We start from the raw sequence: 17436 nt of genomic DNA, 5'->3' as shown, positions 1-17436 counted from the left end.
CATCCAGAGCTTCTAGGACACCCAAGTCCCCATGAGCCAGCACAGCCAATGGTCAGGGAACATGGGAGCTGGGACTCTCAACAGCACCATGTTGGCCGTCTGTACCATCATTTTCCCTGATCAAACTCTGCAGATGGAAATCTTCCACAAACATTCCAGGCAACTGTGGAAAAAGGTTCAGGGTTCCTTCCGCAGGAGAGTTCTTTGGTGATTGGACAACTGCATGTTGGAAAGTTACAAAGAGGATCTTGCTGTCTCGGGGGGGGGGGGGAGTGAGGGAAACGCCACTGGTGTAAGAGGCCTTCCATAGGGTCTTGAAAGACCTACATTGGCTCCCAGTACGTTTCCGAGCACAATTCAAAGTGTTGGTGCTAACCTTTAAAGCCCTAAATGGCCTCGGCCCAGTATCCCTGAAGGAGAGTCTCCACCCCCATCGTTCTACCCGGACACTGAGGTCCAGCGCCGAGGGCCTTCTGGCGGTTCCCTCACTGCAAGAAGCCAAGTTACAGGGAACCAGGCAGAGGGCCTTCTCGGTAGTGGCACCCGCCCTGTGGAACGCCCTCCCACCAGATGTCAAAAAGAACAACAACTACCAGACTTTTAGAAGACATCTGCAGGCAGCCCTGTTTAGGGAAGCTTTTAATGTTTGATGGATTACTGTATTTTAGTATTTTGTTGGAGGCCGCCTAGAGTGGCTGGGGAAGCCTAGTCAGATGGGCGGGGTATAAATAATAAATGATGGTGATGGTAATGATGATGATGATGATGATGATGATTCCATAGACATTTCCCGAATGGAGTTTTCTGCTTGGTCATTAAAGCAAGGGAAGGAGTTTGGAATCTTGTCTTTCCCCTATAGCAGTGGTTCCCAAAGTGGGTGGTACTGCCCACTGGGTAAATGGGGGTTACCTAGGGGGCACTAGGAAGCAAGGGGGTGGCAGAAGGACACTGGAGGTATAAATGGCTATCAGACTTTGAAAAGTTGGATCAGGTTCATCAATTTTGTTGGAATAATTAAACTAAATGGGTTTAATTGGATTTTGAACAAGCATGCAATTAACTGTTACTGTTTTGAATTTCTTGTGTGCTGTTCTCTTCCCTAGTGGGTTGCACAAACCGCAATTCTGAACAATGCTTTTTATAGGGTAAGGGGCACTGGAGATGAATTTATGAGGTGGTGACCTAGAACAGTTTGGGAATGACTGCTCTGTACAGTGGTACCTCGGGTTAAGAACTTATTTCGTTCTGGAGGTCTGTTCTTAACCCGAGGTACCACTTTAGCTAATGGGGCCTCCCACTGCCACCGCACCGCCGGAGCACAATTTCTGTTCTCATCCTGAAGCAAAGTTCTTAATCCGAGGTACTATTTCTGGGTTAGTGGAGTCTGTAACCTGAAGCGTCCGTAACCCGAGGTACCACTGTAGTTTCTGTTGCTTGGGATCTCCGCTGACTCTTACATCAACCCCAGCCAATGGGGTTGGACTCTTACATCAACCCCAGCCAACATTTGGAGAGCCTAAGGTTCTGCACACCTGTCTCACAGAGACAAGAATTAAGTTGACCAACCACCAAGAAGCAGGGCGCTGAACAGTGAGGCTTTCTCATTAACAGTCGAAAATCAAAGGCTGGAATTGCATTGCAGAGTAGCACAGGGTGTGCGTAGCCATTGGAGCTGACCAGCTCAGTGATCACACAGTCCTTCAGCCTTTCTGCACAGTTCCTGCTTGCAGCAGCAAGTTTACTGTACTCCCAGAGCATCTTGCAGCAGGCAGAGAGAGGAGGAGGTTGGGTGAAGGGGCTACTAGGGTAGGATCCACTTCTTCTTGCACCTTCTTAAAGGGTCCTGCACTATCTACTAATTGGGAGCTGCTTCCTCTTGATGGTGACCCCAGATCTACTACTTGAGGTGGGACAGCTCAGTCTAATGGCAGAACCGGAACGGAGGCTGCAACATAGCACAGCCACTGCCTGTTCCTCTACTGCTTAAATGTCTCAGATGCCCAACGTCATATTGTTTGATGGCTTTAAAACACTTTTTAAAAACACCCAGCAAGTGCAAGTGCTTACAGAACAGATGCATGTTTAGCATGTCCAACCTACCTCACAGGGTTGTTGTAAGGCTAAAACAGCCTTTGGTGGGCGACTATGGAAGGGAAACTAATTGAAGAAACAACCAGCTTCGTGAATTCCTGAATAACTTAGCAATTCTTAGCAAGTTTCCCCTTGGCCCCTGCAAATTTCTGCCTGTTTTCTTTAGTCTGTGATAGCTGAGCAGTGAGGATGATAAACAGTAAATGAGCTAGACAATGGCACTCCTCAGGTAGCTAGATAAATCCTTAAGAAACCAAATCCTTTGGGGACATACAGAGTCTCTTCTATTCAGTGCAATAACTTTGAAGTTCCGAGACACACAAATGGAATCTAATAATGTTTTATGGAGCACTGATGTTCTGGAATATGCAGCATGCTCTGAGAATTAGAGACATCTGGCTCCCAGCATGGGTACTTTCAGCAGTGGATAGCTTTTCACTCATTCAGCGGGATTCCTCTTTGCCTGGCTGGCCACCACATCTGTATTAGAAAAACAAATATTAGAATGCAGCGTGCAGCAATCTGCACAGATGCTATCAAATTGCACAGCACCGAACCTGGTTATGTAACAGGAGGTGGCAACATATGCATGATCCTAGTAATTATTTTCTTTTTTAACACAACCATGTGTCTAACATTAGTGGATGCAAGAACTAGCAAGCAATAAGGACCTGGATGGTTACGTCCAGTCAAAGGTGACTATGGAGTTGTGGCGCTCATCTCGCTTTCAGGCCAAGGGAGCTGGTGTTTGTCCACAGACAAATGGGTCATGTGGCCAGCAAGACTAAACCACTTCTGGCTCAAGAGAACACCGTGAGGGAAGCCAGAGCACACGGAAACGCCTTTTACCTTCCTGCCGCAGCGGTACCTATTTACCTACTTGCACTGGTGTGCTTTCGAACTGCTAGGTTGGCAGAAGCCAGGACAGAACAATGGGAGTTCACCTCTGTTACGCGGATTCGAACCGCCAACCTTCTGATTGGCAAGCCCAAGAGGCTCAGTGGTTTAGACCACTGGTTTGGAAGGGTTTTGAGTAACGGAGGGAAGACCTCTGTCTGTATCTTTCCCTCAGACCTCCAGGCTCTTTTCTCCCTCTGTAGATCCACAATGCTCTCATTTTTCTACCCCCTCCACCAGTCTTGTCCCTGCAACCCCTAATAGCGATTTAAACTCTGGGTTTTTTTGTTTTTAATCCAAATTATTACAGAAAAATTGGTAGATTTATGACAATGCTTTCTGCAAGTTGTCTGTTCTTTACTAGGTGTCAGGACAGCCAGAGGAGACAAATCCCACAAAGATGGGTGGAAATCTTCTTTTGTGATGTGATAAGTCAGTGGAAGCAATTTATAAAGCTGATTTTTTTTTTCCAGGAGTAGCTTCATCATGCTCCATGGAGTTATTGCTACCATTCCATTTGGTTAATCTGAGTAAGTAAGTGTGAAAGGAAGCAGCTGTTTCCTGCCTTCTACAGGCCTGCTGTGACATGCACATCTGCATACCTGGATTCAAGCAAAGTTGCCACCAGAACCCAAGGGGGGAAGTTGCTGTCCATTCTCTATGCATCTAGCTCAGCCTTCCACAACCTGACAGGGGCTGATGGGAGCTAGAGTCCAAAGCATCAGAAAGGTGCCAAGTTGGGGATGGCTAATTGAGCTGATGTCTCTTGTGTATAGAATCAGCTATCTCAACACTCAGCATCTAGATAGCAGATAAGCTACCCATGCAAATTTTGCAGAAGTATGATCTGCTAAGGGACGCGGGTGGTGCTGTGGGTTAAACCACAGAACCTAGGACTTGCCGATCAGAAGGTCAGTGGTTCGAATCCCCACGACGGGGTGAGCTCCCGTTGCTCAGTCCCTGCTCCTGCCAACCTAGCAGTCTGAAAGCACGTCAAAGTTCAAGTAGATAAATAGGTACCGCTCTGGCGGGAAGGTAAACAGCGTTTACGTGCGCTGCTCTGGTTCGACAGAAGCGACTTAGTAATGCTGGGCACATGACCCGGAAGCTGTACGCTGGCTCCCTCAGCCAATAAAACGAGATGAGCGCCACAACCCCAGAGTCGGCCACGACTGGACCTAATGGTCAGGGGTCCCTTTACCTTTACCTATGATCTGCTAAAATAGATATATACATGCACACACACACACACACTCAATCAATTTATTGTGTATAGCTAAAGGCCTTTACAATTTACAGCAGGGGATAAGAACAAGGCTGAAATCACACAACATGACCTATAAAAGTTAAAACATAAAAAATTACAGCATGAGGTTTTAAAATTAGAAAGCCTTAGCATATCTAGAACAGCGCTTCTTAGCTTCCAGAGCAATTGTTTTTTTTAAAAAAACACACACAAAAGATTACAATCAGGGTGGGGCGGGATTTCTTTTATATGATTATTAATAAGAGAATATGCAACACAGTTATTCCAGAGGAAATGTTCTCTGTGGCTCGAATCCTTGCCTCGTCATCAGGTTTTTCATCTTTCTAAATTGTGCTACCAAAATTAACCTGACATAGGGTATCACTTTGTCTATTTTGCTTTCCTTATGGCTCTTTACAAGTGGCTACACACGCCCATTAGAAGATGCATGGAAATGTCATGCAGAAGCAGGGGTGGAATGACTGTCTTTGGAAGCATATACGGCTTGTTGGAAAGGGCCATGGCTCAGTGGGTAGAGTATTTCCTTCGTGTGTAGAAGGTCCAGAGTTCAATGCCCAGCGTCACCAAGTAGGGCTGGGAGAGACTCCCTGTCTGAAATCCTGACAGTCAGTGTAGACAACATTGAACCAGATGGACCATTGGTGGGACTGAGTACAAGGCAGCTTCCTGGCTCCTTCTTGTCCCCTGTAACGCTCACCCATTTCTGAACGTGACATATGAGATTTCTATCTACTTTCGCAAAAGCATGGATCACAAGCCAAGGGGAAATTCTCCTGCTAAAGCCTGGTTGAAACGAGCAGAAGCTGTGCAAAGGCACAATCATTTTTATGGGTTTAGCTGTGCTTGATTGTGCCCTATAGTGTTCAAATGTCAATATTCTCTGGGTATAAGCCCCACTCAGTGCTGTGAGACTTCCTTCCAAGCAAACATGCATAAAATTACACAGCAAGTGGGTTTTGTTTTGTTTATTGCCTTTTAGTTTATTCTGAGTCATCGGAATAAAATATAACCTGCTGGACCTAAAGTCTGTGTTAAAATCTGTGGAACTGTATAAGCTATGCAAGCTGAACAGAAGTACATATTTGTCTTATACTATCCAATACAGAGCTGGTGTAAAAAGGAAAAAGGTAAGAGACCCCTGGAGTTAAGTCCACTCAAGGCGACTATGGGGTGCTGGTGTAGCATAATGGCAAAGAGACTGACCTATGAATCAGGAAAGTCCCCAGTTTGAATCGCACCTCGACCATGAGCTCACTAGCTGGCTATAGGCCACCAACAGTTTCTCAGCCTCTGCTGTTTCCAGTAGGGGGGCAATCTCCTCTTACCATATAAGACTGTTGTAAGGATTACAAGGTCATTTATGTGAAGTTCTGTGTTCTAAGAAGTATTATGCAGGCTACGAGAGATGTGGGTGGTGCTGTGGTCTAAACCACTGAGCGTCTTGGGCTTGCCAATCAGAAGGTCGGTGGTTCGAATCCCTGCAATGGGGTGAGCTCCTGTTGCTCTGCCCCAGTTTCTGCCAACCTAGTAGTTTAATAGCACGCCAGTGCAAGTAGATAAATAGGTACCACTGCAGCAGGAAGGTCAATGGCGTTTCTGTGCGCTCTCGCTTCCTTCACTTTGTTCCGTTGCACCAGAAGCGGTTTAGTCATGCTGGCCACATGACCCAGAAAGCTGTCTGTGGACAAACGCTGGCTCCCTTGGCCTGAAAGCGAGATGAGCGCTGCACCCCATAGTTGCCTTTGACTGGACTTAACTATCCTTTACCATATATATATGCTACTAGCAAAGATATATACAGGGAAGTGGAAACCCTTCCCACTTTCTTCCTTGGTTTGCTGACAGGCTTAGGGGGAATAAAGCTGGACTGACCTACGTCTTTCCTATTAACATAGTTTTGAAATTTAGAAATCAGCACCTGAAGCTTTTCATAACAAGGAGCTAAACATTTTCAGCTGCTAATTGATGCAGATCAACGAACGGCTGTTAAAAGGGGCTGCTTCAAAAGTTGCCAACCTGGCTTTTGTTTAAGGCCTTCCTGTTCTGCATTACCTTTCTTATGATGTAATATTCAGATAATATTTTTTGGTTACAGAAAAATAAACAGACCTGTTGCAAAGCGGAGCTGTCAACTTTACACACACAAACCCCCAGTGGCTTTCCCAAGACATTTCCTACACTTTTTTACATTTACGTTCACAACAATCTGGCTTTCCCCAGACATTTCCTACACTTTTTTACATTTACGTTCACAACAATCAGAGCTAAAACCTGGTAGATTTTTTTAAATAGCATTATTTGGAAGTGAACCCTTGTGACATTCCTGTGGGAATGGAATCAACTTTCCAATACAGCAACATCAAACAGCTGCTAGTCCGTAGTAGGGCTGCCAACTTTTGAGTCACCCATTTCCCTGCAACTGCAGTTTGATCTGAAGCAATTAGCAGGTGATCGTATTTAACTCAACGCTATTTAAAGTTCCACCTACTGACTGGGACACGGGTGGCACTGTGGGTTAAACCACAGAGCCTAGGACTTGCCGATCAGAAGGTCGGTGGTTCGAATCCCCCCCCCCCGATGGAGTGAGCTCCCATTGCTTGGTCCCTGCTCCTGCCAACCTAGCAGTTCGAAAGCACGTTAAAGTGCAAGTAGATAAATAGGTACCGCTCCAGTGGGAAGGTAAACAGCGTTTCCGTGCGCTGCTCTGGTTCGCCAGAAGCGTCTTAGTCATACTGGCCACATGACCTGGAAGTTGTACACCGGCTCCCTTGGCCAGTAAAGCGAGATGAGCGCCACAACCCCAGAGTCGGTCATGACTGGACCTAATGGTCAGGGGTCCCTTTACCTTTTCACTGATTTATATGGATTAGCCCCTTCTATGTGGCAGATGAGAAAGGTGGTTGGATGCAAAAGAGGACAGTAGTATAGAAGACTGAATTTTAGAGAAATTTTGAAGCCCGCAAGAGCCCCTGCTTTCTTTTTGCCTGCCCTAAATGAGCATGTTTGCTTTGGGTTTTGGGAGGTTTTACAAATGTACAATTGTGTTGTCATAAAATAAAGTACTTTTGGGAAATGTTTTTACTCTGCGGGCAAGATGGCAACAAACTGGGGATAACTTTTCCAAGTTCATTCAGTATGGATGATATTGATATGGTATTGAGCCCCCTTGTTTGGCTGGAAGCCAGCCTCGCTGAAGTTTCCAGACAATGCAATGATACATAGTTCTTTACTCAGACATATTCTGGTGTTTAGGGACATAGCAATTTGGAAAACCTATAGAAAACTCAAGTTTAAGGATTGTCTTCCGTTCCTCCTCTGAATAAGATCAGTGGCTTTTAGTTTTCCCAAACTTTACGTAGATGCCATTTTACGACTTTTAGAGGGACGGCTTGTTTTGCTACATCTAGAAATTTTAAACAGGGGTGTTTTGAAATGGATACAACCAGTTTCCTAAATGGGTTCCTGTCATACAGAATATAGGATAAGTGTGGAAATTTGGCAATTTTAGAAATCTGCTTGCTAAAATTATATGCCTAGAGTCAGCATAAATTATTTTATTTTAATGTTTTCTGTGGAGAAATATTGTTTTGGTTTGTTATTATGGTATGTGCTTTGTGTTTTTAATATTGCAAACCATCCTGATCTTCAGATGAAGGGCAGTATGAATGAATGAAATAACACAAGAAATAAAGGTTCTCTGCATATACTATCTGCTCACTGAGGTTTGTAGTATAAAATTTTGGTTTGTATTTATACACGTGCACACAAACACACATATGAATTCTGGTTTCTTCATTAAGGTCAGTGAAGCTAGATCACTCTCTGGGTGAATCCCCTCCCTCCCTTATCTCTGCAGCCTTGCTCCTTGCTTTCATTCATTTCCATGGTATAAGCAGTCCTCTTGTGTTATCTTAAACCGAGAAGTTTGCAGAGCAGGGCTGGGAAAAGGATCAGCGTTTATAGCCAGCTTCCGTAATCTGTCAATTTGCTGAGTGGTGCTTCTGGTTATAGTCATAAGGAAGCGTGTTTTATTTCAGTGGAAATATACTTCCTTGTCCCTTTCTCTAGGGTGCAGGATATGTGTTCCTGAGTCACAGCAGCATTCATTACAGGGGCTGAGGGGACAGGAGAGGAGAAGGAACCATGTCAGGATTCTGGCAACATATCACGGGTATGGTTACCAACTTACCTTCTTCCTTTTGTACTGGCTCTTGTAAATGAAGCAATTTTTAAAATCCTGCTCTTCGGCCCCAAAAGCCTCCCAGAGTGGCTTACAAATCACAAAAAAAGGCCCTGCACTCAGGCCTATGACAGCATGAAAAGAAAACTGGACTGGGAGGGGAGAGGAAACTAGCAAACTCAAGTTCAAGTTAAGGATAGGTCTGATATGTTCTGTCATTTTGGTTTAGGCAGTGGCTTCAAATTAATGTTGTTACCACCACTGGTCACAGAATAAATCCTACTATTGCTACTGCCTTTTACAGAATATACATCTTTTTCCTGGCATGGAAGATAACATTGCAAGAAAACTCTTGTTTTCATGTGCCAGGCAGCACTCTGAAAGGCAATGGAGAAAAGCTAGTAGGAGAAAAGTTGGCAACCCTATCCTTGGGTGGGAAGACGGAGGTTAACTCAGGCAAGCTGCACACAGTGAGCCACACAGTTCTCTATAAAACAGAGATCAGAGATACCATGCAAGAGAGTGGAAAGCAGAGAGTGCCTAGGCAGATGGGATTATTTTTTAAAAAAAATCATTTTCAATTGGGATAGAAATCTAAACAAGTAAAATAATGGGATTGCAGGGCAAAATAAGGGACTCACAGGTCCCCAAATGACCGCAGATAAGGCAATGGAGGACAACTGTAGTTACTAAGGTAGCCCAAACTACAGTTGGGCATATTTCGAGGGAAGGTAGTTCAGAGACAGGCAGAGGCCACCCACTTGGTCATTCATCCTGATTTATCTGCATGGAGATTAGACAACGTAGGCTATTTATTGAGCATTTATTCTGCTGTGTCTGCATGGAGGCTAGACGGCGTTGCATCAAAGCAATGCACCTCCCAGCACATTTTCCCAGCTCTTCTCACACACAAACACTGAAAAAGCATCCCAAAATGGCAGTGCTGATATTCACCTCTAGATGGCAAAAGTGGCTCATCGAGATAACATCTCACTTTATAGCTTCTTCACGGGAGCCCACTCTGCACAAGACTGTTTTCTCCTAATGAAATATAAAGGTAGGACAGAAGCATTATGTTGTCATATCTAAAAACTGCATGAGGGGGTACAGTTCCTTAACTAGGAGCTAAGCTATTACATCCTATTTACAAAGGAGCCTCGATTTCAAAGGTGATTAGCTAGATTTGTGGATATTAATCATCTTTGAGATTGAGGCTTCTCTGTAAATAGGAGCTGCAGGTGACCATCTGTCAGCAAAAGAAGTCCTGCAAAAAAAGCAAGAGTGGAGCCTGTGGGTGTAATCTCACCCTGTACTTTTTCACATTACCACCTTTCTCTCACAAGATCCCTGACTGCATGATCAACTGTGCCACATGGGTTAATATTTTCATATTTTAGTTTCTCAGAGAGCTGGGGTTTTTAGCCTAGTGGCATCAGTTATTTAGAACATGGTTCTTATTGAAATCAGAAAGGCACTGCTTGCTAAGAATGTTTTTGGTCCTGCCAAGTGTTTTTAGATAATTGAATTGATTTGTTGTTGGTCATCTGTTGTGTATTTTATGATCTTTTAATTATTGTTTACTGGATACCAGTTTATAGGAATTCTTGGGTGGAATTCAATGTTGCACAATGGCGATCGTTCCATGAGAGCAAGCAGTTCAGCTTGCCAGATGGAATTATCTCCCCCTTTCTCTGCCACCTGAGGCAGCCACACTATTCGACCCAGTGAAATGACCACTCAAAGAGGATGGGTGAGGAGACAGGTGCCACCTTTGGGCAAGGGCCTGGCAATCCTATAGATAATTTGTACAGCTTTGATCATAATCCAAGATGATGTTCTACATACAAGATGATGTTCTACATACTCGGAGCCGGCCCTAACATTAGGCAAAGTGAGGCCACTGCTTCCAGAAGTCCCTCTAGCATCCAAATCTGCCTTCCTCCAGAATTTTTCCAACAGAGCTCTTCTGCGTTCACGATCGAGAAGGTTCATAGGAGCAGTCAGAGGTATTTACACATAAATATCTGTGACTGCATGTGTCTGTTGGAGTATACAGAACAGCATACCTGAGCAAGGACTCAGAGACCATTTCATCAGAGCTGGACAAACAAGAGAATGGCAAGGCCAGTCCTGGCTTTCTGGCACATGTCCCTATAGAATATGTTGCATGCATGTATACATTCTATTTATACACACAGTGTGCGCATGCTGGAGCTCCTCTGTGTTGGAGCTGGGTTGGGCATGTTGCGTCTTTTGAGAATCTTTCTACAGAAACATGTACGTAAATACATTAAACCCAACCACTCACGTTTTGTGACAAAATAATTCTCACTAGTATCTCCCCCCCTTTTGTACTAAGGGGAATCACCTGGTGAACTGTTGCCTTTGTTCTAACCAGTGTTGAATTGCTGCTCTTCACTGCTGTTCACTGCTTGATCCACCCATGACTTTCCCAGAATCCATTTGAGGGCCCGGAGCCACTGTTCAGGAATCACGCTGCTCCACGGAACATGACTAACGCTTTCAGGAAAGGATTTCATCCTCTGCACGTATTGTTAAAACCGTAACAATTAAAACAAAGGGGTGGGGGAAAATTACACCAGCAATCCCAAAGCGAACAAGACATGCTAAGAATACAAGCTAAGAGTATGGCAACATCTCTTGCTGTTCCCGATGGTAAATCTGTTGGTGCTACATGTCCTAATTATCAGGCGCTAAGGGCAGAAGTTCACATTGCACAGCAAATGACAATGACACATAATGATAATGCAGGAGTATGGGGAATTGCTAACTAAACATCCTCGCAGCTTTCCCTCCCTCCCTGCCTCCCCTCCCCCCCCCCCCCGCCCCGCAATTTGTTCTTGTTTTTGTCCCAGCTGGGCTAATGTCTGGCTTGAGGGTAAACATCAGTGAGAAATGGTCTTCAGACTCACACTCTGCCCAATGATGCTAAAAGATTCTGCCCTGGAATACTTCATGATTGAAGTATTCTGCATACAACTACTTTCAGGATTATAATTTTGACTAGGACCAGCTCTAGGTTTAAAGGGGCTTTCCGACACTGGCGGGCCCTAGCAGGTTTTGAGGCATAGGTAGCAGCAGCAACGGCACTCTGATCAGCACCAGGTTTGAGAACCATCCGTTTAATTTCTCACAATGCCCTCAACTTAGGGTTGTGGGGCATTGTGGAAAACTAAAATGGCAGCTTCCAAGGTGGGCCCTGACAGATACCTAAGGGAACTGTGTGCTGACACTGGGCCTGATTTCAACAGTCGTAGTTCACATTGGAAAACTGCAAGTTGCAAGCCATGTTCCTTTACAAACCAGGCCAGCTATCAAGGTCCCATTTGAGATGTCCTGATTTTAATATATGGCTGGCCTTGATTTTGGGTGTATTAAGTTCCTGCACCTCTCTTCGAACTGGGCTTATCAGCTCCTCGGGGAGTTGAGAAGCTTAATTAAGATCCTTAAAAGGACAAAGGATGCCACATAAATTCAAAGAATTGTTATAAATGTCAGTGCACTTCACAAGCTCAGGCAAAGTCAGATAATGAATAACAAGACCTTTAACTTTGTGATGTTTCCAAGCGTGTCTACTTATAGATACAGGCTCTTCAAAATAGCAGCCATAAAATGCTGCCATTTATAATCAAATCCGCATAATAATCTCTTTATTAAGAACTGGAAAATATAGGGTGTGTCTTAGAAGCAGCGTTTATACTCCTCTCTCACCCGGCCATCCCCCTCCCCCCCGTATGTTTCAGATTGCTCAATAAACCCCAGTTTAGCATCATTTCTCAACACACTGTCATAGGAACTGATTTGCTCCCCACCGGGATAGAAGCCAGTAGAAAGTGTGGCAGGGGGTGGGTTGATATTTATCATGACTGGTCCTTCTGAAATAAAATCCAGCCACGTGTCGTTTATTTATATGTTGATAATCTGCAAAACAAAACACCTTCTGAGACACCTAAAGGAAGAAGCTATAACTGAGGGATGGGGAACACATGGAAGTCTCATTTTCAACACTTACTCCTTCCAGATGGCCTGGGAAGAATTCTGCATGAGACCCTGAAGAGATGTAACCAATCAGGGCTGACAATACTGACCCAAATAGATCACATTTCTGTATTTTGTAGATGGCAGAGCCTTATAATGGGCACACCTTCAATCAATACACTATTGTTAAAAGTCATCTTTTAGCAACTATTGGTGCAATCCACACATTTATTAGAGTGCCTTGCTTGCATACAGAAGAATGCCTATTCAGAAGCAAACCACACAGAAACTAGGGTAGTTTATTTCCATTGGAATATAGGGAGCTGCGTTTTATGGAGTCAGCCAGGCCACTGACCCTTCAAGTTCAGCACTGTCTACACACCAACTGGAAGAGGTCTCCAGCTTTCAGACCGAGGTCTCCCCCAACTCTACCTGGAGATGTTGAGGATTCAACCAGGACCTTCTGCATGCAAAGCAGATGTGCTGCCACTGAGCTATGGCAGCTCCAGGTAAACTTGGTTAGGACTGGGCTGCATCTGTGTAGCCCACTGACTTGGCCTGTGTGCAAGAAACGTTTTCACTCTGCGCATTATGGACATGGGAAGCTGCTGTGTACAGACTCATACCATTGGCCTGTTTAATTCAATACTGTCTACACCAGGAATGCAGAACCCATAGCCCTCCTGATGTTCTTGGACTCCAACTCCCATTAGCCCCAACTACTATAGTAAATGGTCAGGGATGATAGAAAGGACATACAGTGGTATCTTGGGTTACATACGCTTCAGGTTACAGACTCTGCTAACCCAGAAATAGTACCTCTGGTTAAGAACTTTGCTTCCGGATGAGAACAGAAATTGTGCTCTGGCGGCGCGGTGGCAGCAGGAGGCCCACTAGCTAAAGTGGTGCTTCAGGTTAAGAACAGTTTCAGGTTAAGAATGGACCTCCAGAACAAATTAAGTACTTAACCCGAGGTACCACTGTAGTTGGAGAAGGTAGCTCAGTGGTAGAGTATCTGATCTGCATGCAAGTTCAACCACCACCAGTACCAGAGAGATTCCTTGCCTATAATCCTGGAGAGCCACTGCCAATCAATGTATACAGCACTGAGCTAAATGAACCAATGATCTGACTTGCTATAAGACAGCTTCTTATATTCCAGAGGATCCCCATCCCTTACCTACGTTGAGTGGCAGCAGCTCTGCAGGGTTTAAGGTAGGAGCCATACCCAGCCCTACCTGGGATGCCAGGGACTGAACTGCAACCTGGAACTACAATTTGCATGCAAAGCATTCGCTCTCCCACGGCGTCCCAGCATATCATCGCCAGCCAGAGGTTCTGCACACGCAATGTGGAGTTCTGCCTCCACAGCCACCACATGACAGGACAGGATCTCAGGGCAGTGATTAGGTGGACCAAACCAACAGTCCTTCCATATATGAAAAAGTAATTCATCTTCATGTGCCACCACTGCCTTTGAAATGCACTTGATGTGGTCGCAGAAGTCATTAACAAGGTACTCTCTAGTACCCACCTCTACCCTGCTCACCTCCAGTGCAAATAATTCCTTAGGGGTTAAGATGATTGCTGTTGCTCATAGCAAACAAACAAATCTCTTGCATGGTCTTGGAATGAGGTAAGTCCTTTACAGATAACCAGAAGCCACTCAGAAGAGGCATTCCTCAAAGGCAGAAAAACACTCCGACTTGGAAAAATTGTGATAGCTGCACTTTCCCTATCAGGCAAGCAGTGAACATTTACCTTTAATGAAAGCATTTAATCTGTTTGAAATGTCAAAGAAAAACGTATTCCCGCAAGAAGCCCAAAGGGAGATAAGCCTGTTATTGTAGAGGGTTGAGGGGCTGAAATCTTTGATCAAGGGGGCAATGTAACGTCAAAGATACTGGGACAAAGAGCCATATTGTGAACACAGAGAACTATGAGAAGCCTTCCCCAAACTGACGGTTTCACCCGGGCAGCTATGACCTTTTCTAAGTTACTTCGTTGTTCCATTATCCCCTCCCTTGATTGTACATTTCCCGGTCGTTCAGCATTCTGTGCACGCTGAACATGCCCAGTCCTCACTGGGCAGTTTTGGGATATCCCAATTTTTCCACACACTCCCAAATATTTATTTGTATTTCTACACCCCCTGCAAGCCTACCTGCTTATTCCTTTTCCTCGTATGTGGATAGGGCTACAGAAGGATCCACATTAGGATAATGAGTTCATTCTTAGTATACCGTCAAACCCCGGTTGTCAAATATAATCCATTCCGGAAGACCGTTCGACTTCCAAAACATTCAACAACTGAGGTATGGCTTCTGATTGGTTGCAAGAGCTTCTTGCACTCAAGTGGAAGCCACGTCGGACGATTGGGTTCTGAAAAACGTTTGAAAACTGGAGCATTTACTTTCAGGTTTTCAGTGTTCAGGAGCTGAAACGTATGATAACGGAAGTGTTCAGGAACCAAGGTTTGACAGTATAGGTTGAGCTCTTCCCTCCAACAACACCTTCCCCAGAACTCCAGGAGGTCTTGACCCTCCTCAATGTGCAAATAAAAGCGTATTGTTCGAAAATTATTTATTTATTGTAGCTATGTTCAGCTTGTCCTTTGTAGAACCCAGAGTGGCCTACAGGGAAGAGAAGCATAAGATGGGTCTTGTCTTCACCACCCGTTTTTTACACAAGAAAGTTAGGCTCAAAGGTACCTAGTGAGCTTCATGACTAAGCAACCTTGTTCCTTCCCAGTCATAGCCCAGCACTTAAACTACCGCACAGACATATAATTTTGATAGTCTACACACGAGCATGACAACCAGGGTCTTCAAGGGTTAGGATTAGGGTTACTTTTAATGCTGCATCTGAAATGCCTTTAAAGGAGAAGGAAGCAACTATCCAAAATACGAAATAACAATCCTGCTTATTCACTTGTATATGCAAATACACCCCCCCCCCTCGTAATGTGCTCTAATTACTTATCACAGGTGATAATTGTGAAATAACCAGCCTCATATAATCCACAAGCTTAAGTCTAATTAAGACACAAAAGGGTTAGGTTTGAATTCCCACGACAGGGTGAGCGCCCGTTGCTTGGTCCCAGCTCCTGCCAACCTAGCAGTTCGAAAGCACATCAAAGTGCAAGTAGATAAATAGGTACCGCTCCGGTGGGAAGGTAAACAGCGTTTCCATGTGCAGCTCTGGTTTTGCCAGAAGCAGCTTAGTCATGCTGGCCACATGACCCGGACGCTGTCTGCAAACGCCGGCTCCCTTGGCCAATAAAATGAGATGAGCATCGCAACCTGTCGTCCGCGACTGGACTTAATGGTCAGGGGTCCCTTTACTTTTACCTTTAAGCTGTCCTGCCAGGCTTAGCCTAGGTCACTTCCCCTCACTTTGGGAAGAAGGTAATCAAGACTATTGTTCTTCTCTAGTCTACCTGAGAAACTGAATGCCGTATGGAAATGCACATGAATCTGACCTTTAGGGATGTTTTAACTTACCAGATATGTGGTCTTTTTCTATGCCAGAGAAAGAAGGAAAGTTTCGAAGAAACTTGGAAGGGCATATTCTAAAAGTCTAAGAACCTATATTTCCACACTTTCCTTTGCTGCGTATTTTGTGATTTTAAATCCTTGCTGGGGTTCTTTCACCAAAGAGTACTTGTCCCAAACTTGGCATCCAGGAATTTTCCTTTCTGTACTTATTTTCACATTACACAGTTTGAAGATACATTCTATGGAAATGACTAATTTGCACTTTCAAACACGATGCATGTATTAAATATATAAACTAATCCACCTTCCCCACACAAGGTGCTTAAGAACATCAAGGCCCTAATAAAAACAACCAAATGCTTGATTTATTTATTACACTTATATACCACGTTTCCCTTGCAAGGAGCTTGAGGAGGTGTGTGTACATGGTTCTTCTCCCCATTTCATCCACACAACAACCCTGTGAGGTAGGTTAGGCTCAGAGATGGTGACGGGTCCAAGTGAGCTTCATGGCTGGCTGAGTGAGGATTCGAACCCTGCTCTCCCAGGTCCTAGTCCAACACTCCAACCATTACGCCACGCTGCTTAACAATATCACTAAATCAATGAACATCCAGATTAAACCTGGCATACAAATCAAGACTAAATAATACCAGACCAATACTCAGACATAGACTAGCGGGGCGTGGGGGGAGAGGGGGTGGGAATATAAGGCGCCCTTAATGGATACCTGTAAGTCAGACCTCTCTGCCCTTCCTTTTCCACATAGTTTGGCAAGGGTTGCGCCGCTTCCTCTTGCCAAGTAACTCTCATTAAATCCACTTGAGACTCCAATGAACCCTGCAGGCTCTCACTTAAAAAGGAGGCGGGGGGGAGAGGGGGGGGGAGAAAGCGAAAGGCGGGGAAGAGATGGCGCTCAGCAGCTCCTCCGCTCCAGACACGGAGCCCGTCCTACCTGTGCGCACATGTTCCTAACCGCGCCAAGGGCTCAGGTAACACGCTTCACAACACACAGCCCCCCCTCCCATCGGGTTAACCCCTGAATCCACCCCTCCTCTCCTTGCTTTGAGTGGCAGCAGGCAACTCTCTGGCCCTGCCCAGCAAGCCTAGCCGTCCGCCACCCCCCCTTTTCTCGCTTTTTTTTTCCCAATCAGGAGGGAAGAACAGGAGCCTGGGAGGGATTTCCTGCGGAGAGAAAGAGTGATCGGGGCGGCAGGAGGAGGAGGCGGGTGGGGGGCAGAGAAAAGGAGGCGGCGTCGGCGGTGACTTTACAGAAGAGTTCCCAGGCGCCCTCTGAAAACTGACTAGACTAGTCAATTTCAACCGGGGTCGACGGTGCCCCTGGGAAACAGAAGAATGCGAGATCGGGAGAGGGGGGCACGGACGGCGACGGGGTGGCGAGCCTGAGTTCTCGGGTTCCCTAGACTTTTGCTTGCGCGCACACACACACAAACACAGGCGCGCGCGCGAGCTCCCAGGCACACGCGCGCGCGCGCTCACACACA

At 45.3% G+C, this 17436-nt stretch overlaps 1 long non-coding RNA gene across 5 annotated transcripts; it reads right to left on the bottom strand.

The window, feature by feature from the left end:
* Positions 1 to 1578: 1578 nt before the first annotated feature.
* On the bottom strand, positions 1579 to 17017 carry LOC307210442. 5 transcript variants are annotated; one of them, XR_013836005.1, is made up of 3 exons: positions 16887 to 17017; positions 9390 to 9476; positions 1579 to 2571 (listed from the first exon to the last, which is right to left on the bottom strand). It is a non-coding gene; the product is annotated as an uncharacterized lncRNA (long non-coding RNA). The 5 variants fall into 5 exon arrangements; XR_013836007.1 differs by having other exon boundaries at positions 15938 to 16919; XR_013836006.1 differs by lacking the exon at positions 1579 to 2571 and adding an exon at positions 7526 to 8370.
* Between the last annotated feature and the right edge of the window lie 419 nt (positions 17018 to 17436).

Source organism: Podarcis cretensis, assembly GCF_951804945.1.
Source record: "Podarcis cretensis genome assembly, chromosome: 2".
In the NCBI taxonomy this organism is placed as follows: Eukaryota; Metazoa; Chordata; class Lepidosauria; order Squamata; family Lacertidae; genus Podarcis; species Podarcis cretensis.
Note: the sequence above shows the minus strand (reverse complement) of the source record. Positions and strands in the feature narration are given on the sequence as shown.